The 15,355-nt window shown below is 55.3% G+C and overlaps 1 protein-coding gene across 2 annotated transcripts in view; it reads right to left on the reverse strand.

The window, feature by feature from the left end:
• OSGIN1 (oxidative stress induced growth inhibitor 1) overlaps nt 1–556 on the reverse strand; it is a 34,466-nt gene extending 33,910 nt beyond the window's left edge. Inside the window, exon 1 of one of the 2 annotated variants that reach the window (XM_003917242.5) lies at nt 451–556. The gene's annotated coding sequence lies outside the window, so the exon portion shown is untranslated. The remainder of the gene's footprint in view (nt 1–450) is intronic. The other variant, XM_009196948.3, reaches the window with a different exon arrangement.
• Nucleotides 557–15,355: the final 14,799 nt, after the last annotated feature.

Consider the following 15,355-nt stretch of genomic DNA (forward strand, 5'->3'; position numbering starts at 1 on the left):
GGTGGGGAATCAATGAGTGGCTGGTGACCAGAGGACAGCGTCCAAGCCTGGCTGAGACAGGCATGAGTGGCGGTTGGTTCCAGGGCCTGATGACAAGGCCGATGTGTATTGAGCACGTTCTGCACACGGGGCGAGTGCCAGGGTCTCCCTCGGAGGGGCTCACTTCACCTCCCAGGATCCCTGTGAGGAAGGCACCCGAGTAGCCCATTTTACTGCCAGGGAGATTGCAGCTCACAAGTAATGACACTGCCCCTAGATCACATGACAGGTAAACAACGGCACCGGGTTCCCACCCAGGCCACCTGCGCCCGAGTCCACAAGCTGAGCCTCCTTACTCCAGGGCCACCTCCTGGGAGCCCCTCCTCCTGTCTGGCCCGACCAGGCCCCCCCCAGTACACCCCACCCGCTCCTGGAGCAGCCCATGCCCCTCCTGCTCCAGGCCCTCCTTACCTGACGATGAAGGGGCCGGGTGCGACAGAGGTGACCAGTTGGCCGGGGAGGAGTGGACACAGTGGGGCTGGCCCTCCCCCAGGGGACCCCCCCAACGTGGTAACAGGGGAGCTGGGGGAAAAGAGGCCAGGCTGAGCCATTTGTCGCATCACAAAGTCCTGCCCTGGGCTTGCTGGGGTGCCCGGTCAGTGGTGGGCAGCCTCAGAGTGGCTCTGTCTGAGGGCCCAGCCGGCCCCGCTCCCATCCTCTGCTGCAGCTCCTCTGGAGCACCTGCAGCCTCGGTGGTGGCACCTGGAAAAGGGCCACATCTTGCCAAGGTGTGCCCAAGGGGCAGGTTGGGTTGCTGTGATGACGGGTACAAAGGGCCCTGCACACAGTAGGTACTCAGTAAACACCTGCTGAAGGATGTGCCTTTCCCATGGTCACACGCACGCAGGTGCTGACGCAGGGCTCAAACCCAGACCCACTTCGGGGCCCACCTGGTGCCCTCCTCCCAGGCGGCCCTGCCGGCTGTGAGGGTGTGGGAGCCCTGGGGATGGAGGTTTGTACCAACCTCGGTGCCCACCCGGTGCCTCCTCCCAGGCGGCCCTGCTGGCTGTGAGGGTGTGGGGGCCCTGGGAACGGAGGTTTGTACCAACCTCGGTGCCCACCTGGTGCCTCCTCCCAGGCGGCCCTGCTGGCTGTGAGGGTGTGGGGGCCCTGGGGACGGAGGTCTCCACTTGTCCAGCCTCCATCCCACTCCCCGGAAGGGAGGAAATTCTCCGTGGAACTCCCTGCTGGGCCGACACTCCTCCACCGCTCGACACACTTAGAATCGGGCCAGGGCTTGGTCAGCTCGGAGCCTTCCTCCACAGGAATGAGGCTCAGGAGGCTGCTGGCCTTGGGGGGACTCTGGGCGGGACCCTCCTTGAGGACTGAGACCCCCTCACCACCACATTTCTGCCCACAATTCATTGTCTGCCGTGGTTATTCTCCTAAGAGCTGCCCTTGCATGGGCAGCTGCTGCGAGGGAGGAAAAGCACCTCTGTCTCTCCACCGCTTGCCCTTGGCAGCCATCTCCACCCGGCACCGCTTCCGCACCCCCAGGGATACCTCCTATCCTCCTCAGGTGGGCACCAGCACTTTGCCCCAGATCCCAGTGAACAGCACAGCGGCTTAAGGACAGCACAGATCCTAGGAAGACAAGGTGGATGACATCAGAAACGTTCGGAAGGTCGTCCGTGCCAGCTGTGGGAACGGCCCCAGGGGCCAGGCCTGCGGGCACCCGGGCCTCTCTGGGAGGCGGCCTTTGCAGCTCAGAAGGAGCAAGTGTCCTCCTGGGTTGATGTGGGCTTTCTGGTCAGAGCTGCAAAAGGAGACACAAATCACAGCTCATTCCAAGAGCTGCCTGGAGCCAGCGGCACCGTCACCACTGCAGGCAGCCACCGAGAGCCGACCTGAGAATGAACATGAGGGCCAGGGAGGAGGTGGCTCGGCCTCCAGCGTCAGCAGTGCAGTTCGGCAGGGCCTGCTAATCGTCGTGCTCAAGTTTCAAACTGTTTACCAAACGACCACAGAAGCATTTTAATAACAAACATCTCACTTGAAGGCCAATATGAAAAATTTTACATAAAAAATTAATTTTACTGGTTTACATTGTTTTTATACATTAAAATGGATACATTTACTTATTTTTTTGAGACAGGGTCTCACGCTGTCACCCAGGTTGGAGTGCAGTGGTGTGAACATAGCTCACTGCAGCCTTGACCACCGGGACCCAAGCAATCCTCCCACTTCAGCCTCCCAAGCAGCTGGGACTACAGGTGCTCACTGCCACATCTGGCTAATATTATTTTTATTTTTTGTAGAGATGGGGGTCTCATTATGTTGCCCAGGCTCTCCAGCTCCTGGGCTCAAGGAATCCTCCTGCTTTGGCTTCTCAAAGTGCTGGGATTAAGGCATGAACCGCCATGCCCAGCCAAAAAGGATACATTTACTTATTGTAAATTTAGTAATGGCCACACGGCTCATAAGTGACAGTGCCAGGCTCAGGGCCCATCTCTGGGTTCTAATAAAATATTTTCTAGCCTCTGTCCTGTGTAACAATACAGTTGAAAAAAACTGGGTACAGCTGTGTTTTTATGTGCCTAAAGGTCAGCAAGATGTCAGAGGTGACTGCGCGTCATATGGATGCACCAGCACCATCTGGATGGGTAACTGAATGCAGTCGAGTGTGATACATAAATTACACCTGCTCCATGGGAAGCTAGACTTTGTCAGGCAAGAGGCTCCTGGACTCCTGCTATCAGAGAGCAAGGACCAGACAACTCAATGACTGCACCTCTTCTCTCACCTCAGCTCTCCCACCCCTCAGACCCTGCCTCGGCTACAGTACAATGTCTGTCTCTGTTGGTGATGCACAACCTACCTGCCTTCACGCATTTAGACACAGTGGCCTTTGTTTCAATGTTGTCAAGCGGGAGACGCAGACAACGTTTCTTCAAGGCTTGGGCAGTGGTTGTGCGAGAGTGGACGCTAAGTCCAGGCCAGCACTGAGTGCTGTATTTCAGGGACACAGGAACCCATCCTGTGTGTGGGTCTGTGACACGTAAGGGCCTCTCAAGTGTGGGGTCTGTGGCAGATGCCCTCCTGCCTGGCTCTAAGGCCAGTGCCGATTACTGTTGTGAAAGCCTCACATTCGTTTCAGAAGAGGTTTGGCAATCGACTGCTTTACCATTGGGTGGTGCCTTCATGATCCTGAGGTCGTGGGTAAAAATCTCCACTTTCAACCACAAGGCTGCTTTGAGAATTGCAACACTTGGGCAGCAGAGGTTTATGTCCACTGCTGGTTTCTAAGCCAGCCTGTGTCTGTGCTTGCACCGGAATGAGCGGGAACTCTGATTCACACAGATAAAAAGCTGCAAATTACAAGAGTTTCAGACTGTTCTCTGTGTGTGTGCTCCAACTCACAGATTTTGGGAGAAGCCTGGGTATGCTGAGGGCTTACAAAGTCGAGATGACCTCATACCACAAGGTGACAGGTTGGTGGTTCCAACGTGCTAATGCATCACATTTGTGAAGTGGCCACTTCCAGTGCAGTTACAAATGAGATTTTAAGTGAAAGCTTAATAAGTAAAGTATTTCGGAGCTCTGGAAGGCCTGCAGGATTTGGCTGGTCCCCAACGCCCCTGTGCCAAGCAGAGGCCAGGTTCTGCTGGGGTACCCCAACTCCTGGTCACGTAGGGAAGCTCCTCCTCCCAGGACGCCAAGCTCTGGCTTCCACCTGCACGTAGCTTCTCCTTCTGGTCCCAGTGCTTACCACTGGTTGCCCAGGGTGTGAGATGTGTGATAACCCGGTGGCTCCTGGACGAAGCAATAACCTCATTGAAGTCTTTTCCAATTCTTGCTCCTTCACAAGTCTTTTGAGGACTTTATGAGTCCTCAAAGAGAAAGTCTGTTTGGTTCTTAATATATGTTTAAAAACCCTTAACATTTATTAATCCTCCCACGCCCAAATTTTTTTTGAGAGAGAAAGCAACTATATCTAACTGAAGTTTAATTTTTTTTTTTTGAGACGGAGTCTTGCTCTGTCGCCCAGGCTGGAGTGCAGTGGCCGGATCTCAGCTCACTGCAAGCTCCGCCTCCCGGGTTCCCGCCATTCTCCTGCCTCAGCCTCCCAAGTAGCTGGGACTACAGGCGCCCGCCACCTCGCCTGGCTAGTTTTTTTTTTTTTGTAGTTTTTTAAAGTAGAGATGGGGTTTCACCGTGTTAGCCAGGATGGTCTGGATCTCCTGACCTCGTGATCCGCCCGTCTCGGCCTCCCAAAGTGCTGGGATTACAGGCTTGAGCCACCGCGCCCGGCCGCTGTTTTGTTTTTGTATTACTTTTTACTTTCAACTTCTACTTCATGAAAACAATCCAGCTTTTATTGATGGGAGTGATATTAAAAAATTGTGACAGTGGTCAGCAAATGACTGGTGTTTGGGACCCGTAGCCTCTAGATTTAGCGGGGTTTGGATTTGTGATCTGGGCTCCGTGCCTGAAGCAGAAAGTCGTGTCCTCAGTCAGCCTGAGTTGAGACCCATGTGAAGTGGCTGGAGGGGGCCCTCTGGGACATTTGCAAATGATCACGCCCCTGCTCTACCGCAAACGACGACGAGTGGGCAAGGAGGACTGACCACAGGAGGCTCGGACTGGGAAGAGCCCCGGGGAAGCTTCGGCGAAGAAAGCAGGAAGAGCAGCTGGTTGGGGCAGCCCCAAATGCCTGCTCTGGCTCTGAGTATCGTTACTGAATCCCTGCAAGGGAGCAGTGAGCGGCTGTGCAGGCTCTGAGTGCAGGTTTAACGCCTGGCTTGGTTTGCTACCTGTGAGGATTTTTTTTTTTTTTTTTTTTGAGACGTAGTCTCGCTCTGTCGCCAGGCTGGAGTGCAGTGGCGCCATCTCGGCTAACTGCAACCTCCGCCTCCCGGATTCAAGCGATTCACCTGTTAGGATTGTTAACATTCAGCGCTCAAGTGCAGAGTCGAGGAGGCTGGAGGGGCGCAACACCGCCATCTCGCGGCGACTGGGTGCACAGCGCCTGTGAGGACCCAAACTGGGATCCACCCGTCCCAGAGAATCATTTTCAGCATCAAAGCGCATCCCTGCGCTGTCCCTAAAGAGCTTGCCATGCGGCACGTACCGCGCAGGACTCCAGACCTGCCTTATCTTTTGAGATCCCCATAGCCCCTGAAGGAAGGGACCACTGATATCAACATTCACAGAACGGAATCGGAGGTGTCCTTGTGTTCACAGCTGGGCAGCCCACCCAGCTCGAGGAGGGCCTTGGGGAACGCTGTCTAGCTCGCGAGAGGTGGCAGTGGTTTCCCGAGAAGGGCAGCCACGTGTGGCTTCACCGTTCCCTTTTGTGTTTAAAGGGAACTTCCCCGGATGGATTAGGTGTTGTGGCAGCAGTGTGAGAACAGAAGCGCCCAAGCCCGTCCCCTGGGCCAGCCCCTTCAGCTCTCTGGGCCTCAGTGTCTTCACCTGTCAAACGGGGACAGCGACGCTCCTTCCCAGTGCAGGGTGGGGTCCCAGTGAGTTAGGGCAAGCCAGCGTTCAGTGCAGGGCAGCTGGGGTCTGACTCCTGGGGGAGTTGGGCTTGGACAAAGTGAGATCTCGTGGGCTCTGGGAAGGAGGGCCTGTGCCCTGTTCCCACACAGCACCCCCAGCGGCAGGGCTCCTTAGGGAGGCCAGGCCAGGGCCAGGCATGGCCAGAAAGACCCTGCCTTTAAGGGGCTGTGGAGCTCTGGGCAAGGAGTGTACCCAAGTAACCAGCATGGCCCAAGGCCAGGGGTCCCCTCTGCAAGTATCAGATTGGAGGGGGCCCTGATGATCTTGCAGACCCTGCAGCCACCTCAGGCCAGAAGCCAAGCAGGGCTCTTGCCCTCAGAGAGCTTCTAGTCTAGTGGAGATACACCCATGAAACTGCCTTGCTGAGAAGCTACCAGGAAGGAGAGGCCTCAGAGAGGACAGCAAATAATGGGGGAATGTGACCTGGTCAGGCCATCAGGGAAAGCTTCCTAAGGAGAGGACGATGGATGAAATTTGGAGGCAGAGTGGGCATTGCCTGGGAGGCAGGGAGGGGAAAGCATTTCAGGAGAAGGGAGCAGCATGCACCAGGCAGGAAGGAGGGAGGACAGGGAGTCCCAAACTGAGGGAGGAGAGTGCTAGGAGGGCCTGGAAAAGTATAGAGGGGAGGGTCAGGCCACAGCAGGCTTGGGAGGTCATGGAGGGGGTTGTGTGTGAGAGGGAGGGTGACAGGGATGGCGGAAGGGAGGAAAGGAGAGGAGAGATGGAACCTGATTTGCATTTCACAATGACAACTCTGCCTGCTGGGGTGGAGAAGGATCTGCAAGGGTGTGGCGTAGGCAAATGGGCAGAGCAGCTGTGAGGTTAGTTATTGCACGTGATCAGGAAGGAGACTTTGTAACCTGGGCCAGGGAAATGAAGGGAACAAGACCAGTGGTCCGTGCAGGGGTCCGGGAAGGGGTGGGAGGTGGGGGTGAGGGGAGCCCCAGGGATGGCACCCAGGCTTCTGTGTTACACAGTCGGATGGCTGGAGGTGGCCTCGCCAGGAAGGCACAGCTGGAGAAGGCCAGGTTTTGGAGGGAGGGCATCTGCATTCAGCCTTGGCCGTGCTGAGCCTGAGCTGCTGCTGAGCTATTCAGGGGAAACACGCAGGTATGGGGTGTCTGCGTCACCAGTGAGGGGACCGTGCAAGTAACTGTCCTAACTGAACACTTCAGAGTGAAGAGCGGCTCTGTTAACAATGATGCCACAACAGTGCTCCGGACAGGGCCTGTCCCTGGCAAACAGGGGCACTGGTGCCCTTGCTATTTATTGGTAGTTAGGAGACAGCAGAGACATAGATCGGGGTGAGATCCTTAGAGAAGGAGGGGACTCCAGGAAACCGAGAGGAATGGCTGACCAAGAGTGGCGGAGGACAGGTGGGGATGGCCAAGAGGGTGTGCATCTGTGCCAGTGCCGGGAGCATTTGGGAAGTGCAGAGTGGCCCACGGTGGCCCCTGGCCATTGCTGAGGGGGCACCTGGCTGGATGTACCCCCTAGGAGGTCACTGGGGGCCTCGGTGAGAGCTGGCAAGGAGAGGTGGCATCGTGAGTCACACTGGGGTGGAGACTGACATGGCCAGTTCCCTCTGGAGCAGCGCTGCTTAAATCAAAATGGTTTCTGGCATCTTTGAAGGCAGCTCTCTGGTCTCCTGCTCTCCTGCAAAAGCTCTCAAGGAGGCAGTAACTCATGTTCGGGGGTGCTGTCTGAGCAGCAGGAGTGAAGGCTGCCTTTCCTCAGTGAACCAAAAATATTTGCCGCGCCTCTCCTATGTGCCAGGTGATGCAGACAGATTTGTGGCAACAGACTTGAGAGAACAGGCCGGGGGTTCAAGCCTCTGTCACAGACGCACAGGAGCTTCAGAAGCAAGCTCTCCTGCTGGGTGGATGCGGCCCACTCCATCTCCCCCGTTCTAGGAACTGCCTGGGCCACTCATCTCCCCTTATCAACATGAAGAGGGGACACCAGTTGTTCTACTCAACTGCCCCGGAGAGATACCTGCTCTGGCTGCTCTCCCCACAGGGCCAGATCCCCCATCTCCAAACCGGGCCAACCATCATTCCCGCCACGGCCCGGGCTGAGTCTGGGGTCATGAGAGGAGGCTGTCTCCGTGGCGGTGGAGCTGTGCACAGCCTGCTTCCGGCAGGAGAGCCAGGTCCGGGTTCCTGTCTTCCTGTGGTCTGGCTGCCCCACGCTGGCCGGGATTTTATGCTTTGGCGGGAGCTCAGCTTCCATCCCTGGCAGCCGAGGGCTCGGACCGACATGGCCAGCACCGTGCATGCTCGGGTTTTAGAGAAGGCACCCCAGCCTGGGGTGGTCTTCCACAGACCCCCGCCCCCTTGCCAGAATGTCAGCACCCTAACACGCCCTGTCCTCAGTCTCTCCGCCCAGCCAGGCTACCTTTCTGACCTATTCCCCTCCAGGCTTGCCAAAACCTGCGGCCCACTCTGTTCTACCCACTGCTGGCCTTCTCCTCTCTGGGCCTTCGCGTGGGTCTCCCCACGTATGGTCAGGAGGTGGACCAGTGGGGTGGAAGGAGAGCTGGACGGTGGTCGGGCCTCGGTTTGAGTCCTAGCTCTGCCCTTACCAGCTGCTCAGCCCTCTCCCAGCTCACTGCCTCATCTCTAAGTGAGAAACACTCGCTCCAGCTTCAGGGTTGGATGTGGTGATCCTCTAGGGAAGGAGGGAGGCTGGGACCAGGAACGTGTACAGAGAATGCCTGGCCCAGAGCACAGAACCTCATTTCTCTCTCCCTTCCTCAATGATCAAGAACTAGCCGGGAGGGAAATGCAAATGCAGTTTGGAAATGCCCAGAGCAGAGAATCTCGTTTCTCTCTCCCTTCCTCAATGATCAAGAACTAGCCGGGAGGGTAACGCACATGCAATCTGGAAATAAACCAAACAAAGGCGAGAAAGAGATCTAGGGTGATCTCTTGTCAAGTCTGCTAAACCGCAAAGGAAGCGGACTTCCTGTGGTGAAATCACTGGCAGCTTTTGTTTCTAATAGATCGAAACGGACTTCGTATTTCAGTAAGTGCCTCAGAATCCAACTGGAAACCACGGAGGTGTTTGCTCGATTTAAATCTTCAGTATACCTCACGTTTAATTTCAAACAGAGCTCAGAATGAGCAAATGCCTGCACAAAGCCCTGAGATTCCCCCATTTCTGACGTCACACGGAATGGATGGGGAGGAGGGAAGCCCTCTTGGGAGCGACTCTTGGTTGTTCTTGACCTGGAGGTCAGTGAAGGTCAAACCCTCAGAGGGATGGAGGGGTAGAAAGAGAAAGAGAGACAGAGAAGCCTCAGAGTGACCACAGCGAGTTCAGATTGTGAGGCCCTGCAGAGCCAGTCTAGAGCTAACCGGGTGGCCTGGGCTCTCCCTGAGGACGATGACAGGGGTGCTCAGCCATCAGGGGTCGGGAGGCCCTCAAGCCTCTGTGCAATGCAGTGTACAGAGAAGCCATTCCCACCTCTCCTGGGAACGAAGGATCCACTGAGTCACCTCTTAGAAACTGTGAGTAGAAGCCAGAAAACCAGCAAATACTCAAATATCCAAATAAGGCTGAAAGATCCCAGAACCCGCATTCAGGCGAGCATGATGGTGGCGCCCAAGTCCAGATGTAGAAACGCCTGTCATGACAGGGACGGGTCGGCTTCCCAGCGCAGGCATCAGTTAACTGCTTTATATACATCGTCTTCTTTGAGCCTCTCAGCAGGCTGTGGGGTCGGTACTATGGTTACTGCCACTTAAAGATGGGGAAACTGAGGCAAAGCAAGGGTAGGTGGCTTGCCCTGGGCCACCCGGCTGGAAGCGGTGGGGCCAGGATTTGAACTGGGCACTGGCTGGAGCCAAAGTCTACAGCTTCCTCCATTGTGCCTCACACTGCATCTCAGAAGAAAAAGGAGCCCATGAACAGGTCAGAGCAGGTGCACCCCAACTCCAGTGGCACCCCTCAAGTCTGAACCCCAGCAGGGTGCAGGGTTGGGCCTCTTGTGAAACCCTGTGAGTGGGATGGAGGGAGCTGGGGAGCACCTGACCCACAGATGACAGGGCTCCAGTAGATAAGGAGAGCTGGAACTTAGGTCTGGGATGGGGGGGAACGGAGCTGAGCAGCCCCTGAGATGGGATGGGACCCGGGCTCCGGAACCACAGGTTGGGCCTCAGACTGAGATGGGGAACTCTCAGGGGAGCAGGCTCTGTGGCAGGGGTGAGGTTGTGACTTCAGCCTTGAACTTGGGACACAGTGGAAAGTACTCATGACAATTTATTGTGCACCTACTGTGAGCCCAACACTGCTGGACGCTTTCCAGAGGAAGACACTGTGGTCAGAGTGGTTGCCCAGGGTTCCTGAGAGCAAGTGGGACAGAAACCAGGTCTGTGAGACTGAGCCCCTGCCCTCTTGGCACTGTGTTCCTCTTGTGATGATGTCACCTGGGCACTGAGAGCACTTTCCTGTAGGATGTAGTTCAGAACACTAGGACCTAGTGAGTAGCCTTTTATCACCCTCAGACCCTGCTGCTGTCTGCTTTTGTTCTGCACTGCCACTGTGTGAAAGATGACATAGGGAAGACTGGGTGGTCAGATCATCCCTCAGGAAAAGTGAGGAGCTAGAAGCCACCTGACTTTCTAGAGGTTCTACAGTAAGAGTGAGAGGTAAACAGATGATGAGAGGTTTGTAACACCCATGAAGTGAGGGGAATTTTGGTTCAGTACAGTATCATAGAGGGACCACAGGCTCTTTCTCCTTGTGATGGGGACTGAGGCATGGAGAAGGGATGTTAATACATCCATCCACCCATCCTAACATCCTCCGCCATCAATTCATCTGTCCACCCATCCATCCACTTTCCATCATCCATCCTCTTCCTTCCATATACCCTCCATTTATCCATCTGATTCCATCGACGACCGGACGATCGATCGACATCGACATCGATCGATCGATCGATCTTCGACTGACTTTTACTTCCTTTTCGATCGACGCTTCGATGATTTGTTTCGACGATCGACGATCTGAACGACGATCTGAACGATCCACCGAGTATACGACCGACCGGATTCAATTTAGCGACGATTCATCCATCTGGTTCACCTTCACGACGACCACACCCATCTAAACGACATCCGTCTATTCAGCCATCCATCTTCGACAAAATTCTTGCCCTCTGGCTGTGGCTTCCGTTTAACTTAGCACTTTGGGAGGCCGATGGGCAGATCAAGGTCAGGAGATTGAGACCATCCCCACAATACGTGGTGAAACCCCATCTCTACTAAAATACAGTGTAAAAACTAGGCCATGTAGGTGGCGTGGTGCCTGTAGTCCCAGCTACTTGGGAGGCTGCGCAGGAGAATGGTGTAAACGCTGAGGCAGAGCTTCTGCAGTGAGCTGAGATCCAGCCACTGCACTCCAGTCTGGGTAATAGAGTGAGACTCCGCCCCAAACAAAATAAAACAAAAAAAACACACAAAAAAAACCAACTCTACCCTCCACCATCCATCCACCTTCCTTCCATCCACCCAGCCATCTATTCATATATCCATCTTCCTTCTATCCACCCTCCACCATCCATCCATCCACTCATCTTCCTTCCTTCCATTAATGCTCCACTATTAATGTCTGTCCGTCCGTCCGTCCATCTGTCCATCCATCCATCCATCTGTCCATCCATCCATCCATCCATCCATCCATCCATCCATCCATCCATCCATCCATCTTCCTTTCATCCATCCATCCAATCTTCACTGAGGACCTGCTAAATGTGAAGCATTATAAGAAGTACCAAGATACAATCTGCTAAAAACAGAAAACCACTGATGACTATGGAAGCTGGGTGATAGGTCTGTAGGTTTGTTATACAATTTCTCCCTGCTTTTACGTCACATATGTTTGAAATTTTCCATAAGAGGCTAAAGAGATGAGGTGTGAAAGGTGGGAACTAGGAGTTGCAGTCTTGGACACGACTGCCACACAGAGGCAGTGGATGTGCAGCTCTTCCTGGGCTCCCCGAAGGCAGTGATCTTGGTGCCTGGGAGGCCCTGGCAGAACACAGCCACCCGGAGAGGCCTTGCAGATTCGAGAGCAGGAGGGAGGAAGGGGAAAGGGAAGAGGGAGAGAATGAAAATGAACCTCAGGCCTGAGAACGGGCATGGGCTGGGGGTCTTCCTGGGTGTCTCCCAGCCTGGCCTTGCTAGGATGCTGGGCTCCCTCTGGACGAGAACATCTCTGGGTGCCTTGGGTCTGCCTTCTCTGCCAACTGGGTTTACAGCGGCCTCAACCTGGTGAGATGAGCCGCTAGCTGCCCAAAAATGTTTTGAGGAACTGGTGCCTAGCCTCACGTGAGCTGGCGGAGATCTGTTTTATCCTAAACACAGAATGGGCTCATGAACGTATTCCTAAAATTTCAGGAGCTCCCCGCCACTGCGCTAAACAAAAACAAAACTTCGGTGCGCGGTGCGCTCCAGCACCAGGGTCCTCCGCACTGTGGGCGTTCTGCGCACCGTGGCGTTCCGCACCGCAGGTATCTCCAGCACTGCGGCGTCTCTGTGCACTGCAGGCGTTCCAGCACTGTGCGTTCCAGTAATCTGCAGGTATTCCCAGCACCGCGGCAGGTTCTTAATCACGGCGGTTCTTGTGCACCGCGGCATTCCAGACCGCTGCGAATCTGCGGTGACCATGCGGTTCCAGCACTGGCGGTATCTCCAGTAATCAGGCGCGGTGTTCCGGCTGTGCACCGTGTGCTCCAGCACCAGGTCTCCTGTGCACTGTGTGTGTCCTGTGCACTGTGGGTATTCTGTGCACTGCGTGTTCTGTGCACCATGGCAGGTCCCAGTAACTGCTGGCAGGTTCCCGGTGGCACCGGCTGGGTGTGTTCCCGTGTGGCACTGCAGCATGTCTCCGCTGTGCACTGTGTGGCCTCCTGTGGACTCCTGTGTGTCTCATGCACCCTGTGTGGGTTCCCTCCTGTGTAGTGTGTGTGTGTTCTGTGCACTGTGTGTTCTGTGCAGTTTTCCTGTGCACTGTGTGTTCTCCTGTTCACTGTGTGTGTTCTGTGCACTGTGTGTGTTCTCCTGTTCACTGTGTGTGTGCTCCCTGCAGTGTGTGTGTTCTGTGCACTGTGTGTGTTCTCCTGTTCACTGTGTGTGGCTCCCTCCCAGGCAGTGTGGTGGCCCTTGCACTGTGTGTGTTCTCCTGTGCACTCTGTGCATGTTCTCCTGTGCACTGTGCGTGTTCTCCTGTGCACTGTGTGTTCTCCTGTGCACTGTGTGTGTGCATGTTCCTCCTGTGCACCTGTGCTTGTTCTCTGTGCACTGGGCTGTGTTCCTCCTGCAGTGTGTTCTCCTGTGCACTGTGTGTGTCCTCCTGTGCAGTGTGTTCTGTGCACTGTGTGGCCTCCCGCACTGTGTGTTCCTCCTGCACTGTGTGTGTCTCCTCCGTGCAGTGTGTGTGTGTGTGTCCTCCCAGCACTGTGGTGGTGCCCCTCCTGTGCACTCTGTGCATTGTTCCCTCCTGTGCACTGTGCTGCACCCTCCTGTGCACTGTGTGGTTCCTCCTGTGCACTGTGTGTGCATTGTTCTCCCCTGTGCACTCCAGGCAGTTCTCTCAGCACGTGTGTTCCTCCTGTGCAGTGTGTGTGTTGCTCCTGTGCAGTGTGTGTGTTCTCCTGTGCAGTGTGTTCTGTGCACTGCGTGCTCTCCTGTGCACTGTGTGTGTGTTCTCCTGTGCACTGTGTGTGTTCTCCTGTGCAGTGTGTGTGTGTGTTCTCCAGCACCTCGTGTTCCCTCCTTGCAGCCTTCCTGTGCACTGTGTTCCCAGCAGCAGGTGTTGTTCCTCCTGTGCACTGTGTGTGGCATGAGCCCCTCCTGTGCACTCTGCAAGAGCCCTCCTGTGCACTCTGTGCATGTTCTCCTGTGCACTGTGTGTTCTCCTGTGCACTCTGTGTGTGTTCTCCTGTGCACTGTGTGTGCATGTTCTCCTATGCACTGTGTGCGCGTGTTCTCCTGTGCACTGTGTGTGCATGTTCTCCTGTACACTCTGTGCGTGTTCTCCTGTGCACTGTGTTCTCCTGTGCACTCTGTACGTGTTCTCCTATGCACTGTGTGTGCATGTTCTGTGCACTGTGTGTGCATGTTCTCCTGTGCACTGTGTGTGCATGTTCTCCTGTGCACTCTGTATGTGTTCTCCTGTGCACCATGTATGTGTTCTCCTGTGGCGAGGCCCACCTGGCTTTCACCAGAATTTCAGTGATCTGTAACTCTCAAAAGGTTAAGAAACTCTGCCTTAGTGATAAATAAAACCCGGGGGCGGGGGTCACATTTGGCCTAAAGAGTAATGTGATGTGATGAGCGGCCTTGCTGGAGGGAGGGCTCCTTGGCCACAATAGTGAAATGGATTTGAACACTATTCCGAGACCCACCTCAGGAGTGCTAGTTCCTAGTGACTTGGGGATGACTGACATCTACAAACTCCTCTGGTGAGCCAAAGCCTCCTCGGATGTCACCTGAGCCTGTCCTCCCAGCGGCCTGTGCGGCAGGAATTCCTATCACCCCCTCTCCACACAAGGGAGAACCAGACAGCACAGGTGAGGGGCACAGCCGGGAAGAGTGCCACCGGATCCGAAAGGCTGCTGGAGTGATCCGGAACACGTGATCCTAGCTTTTTAGGCCAAAAGCTAAGCAAAGACGGTAAGGCCCAGCAGGTTTCCGCAGGCCTGAGGGTCTGGGGACGCTTGTGGTAAAGAACTCTGCCCGCAAGAAGGGCCGGCAGGCTGCCAAGATTGCAGTGATTGGCTTGCAAGCCACTCTGGTGCTTTCAGAATCAGCCAGGAGAACAAGAGGCATGAGACAGCTTCCACCATCCCACCGTCTGTCATGAGGCAACATGCCGTACGCAGAAGACACAGAAGGGGCCTGGCACGAGTCTGGGAGACGAAAGGCAAGGAAGGCGAGGGACCTGTCTGCCAATCCGAGGACAGGGCAACTGCGGACACGCGCACACAGACACACAGAGATGTGTGAGCACATGCAGACGTGCCCTGATACACACAGAGACGCCAAGACACGACAGCAGACGTGTCTCTTGATACACACATAGAGACGCTGTATTACAGCTCTGTGATGCGGCACTTCGATACATACAGACATCGCTTCGCACACGCGACGCGCCCTGAGAGACGCTTCGCACGCATACAGACGCGCCCTCTGATAATACAGAGACGCTTCTCATGCCCATGCACAGACGCGGTACCGATACACAGAGACGCCAGGCACATGCACAGACGCACTTGACAGAGGCCAGGCACATGCACACAGACGGCACTGATACAGAGACGCTTCGTGCACACGCATACAGACGTAAGCCCCTGATATTACTACAGAGACGCCTGCAGACATGCACAGATGCACTGATATTAATAGAGACGCTGCATACGTACTGGCCAGACGCGGCTCCTGATACAGAGAGACGCTTCGCGTATTACGCACAACAGATGGGCACTGATAGACACTCCTTGCACATGCACACAGACGCGTCTCTGATACAGAGACGCTTCGGCACACGCACACAGATGGGCACTGATACAGAGACACTCGTGCACATGCACACAGACGGGCACTGATAGAAATGCTCGTGCACACGCACACAGACGTGCACTGATACAGAGATGCTCGTGCACACGCACACAGACGTACCGATACAGAGACGCTCGTGCACACGCACAGACGTGATACACACAGAGACGCTCGTGCACACGCACACAGACGTGCACTGATACAGAGACGCTCGTGCACACGCACACAGACGTGCACTGATACAGAGA

The sequence above is a fragment of the Papio anubis genome, chromosome 18, assembly GCF_008728515.1.
Source record: "Papio anubis isolate 15944 chromosome 18, Panubis1.0, whole genome shotgun sequence".
Taxonomy (NCBI): domain Eukaryota; kingdom Metazoa; phylum Chordata; class Mammalia; order Primates; family Cercopithecidae; genus Papio; species Papio anubis.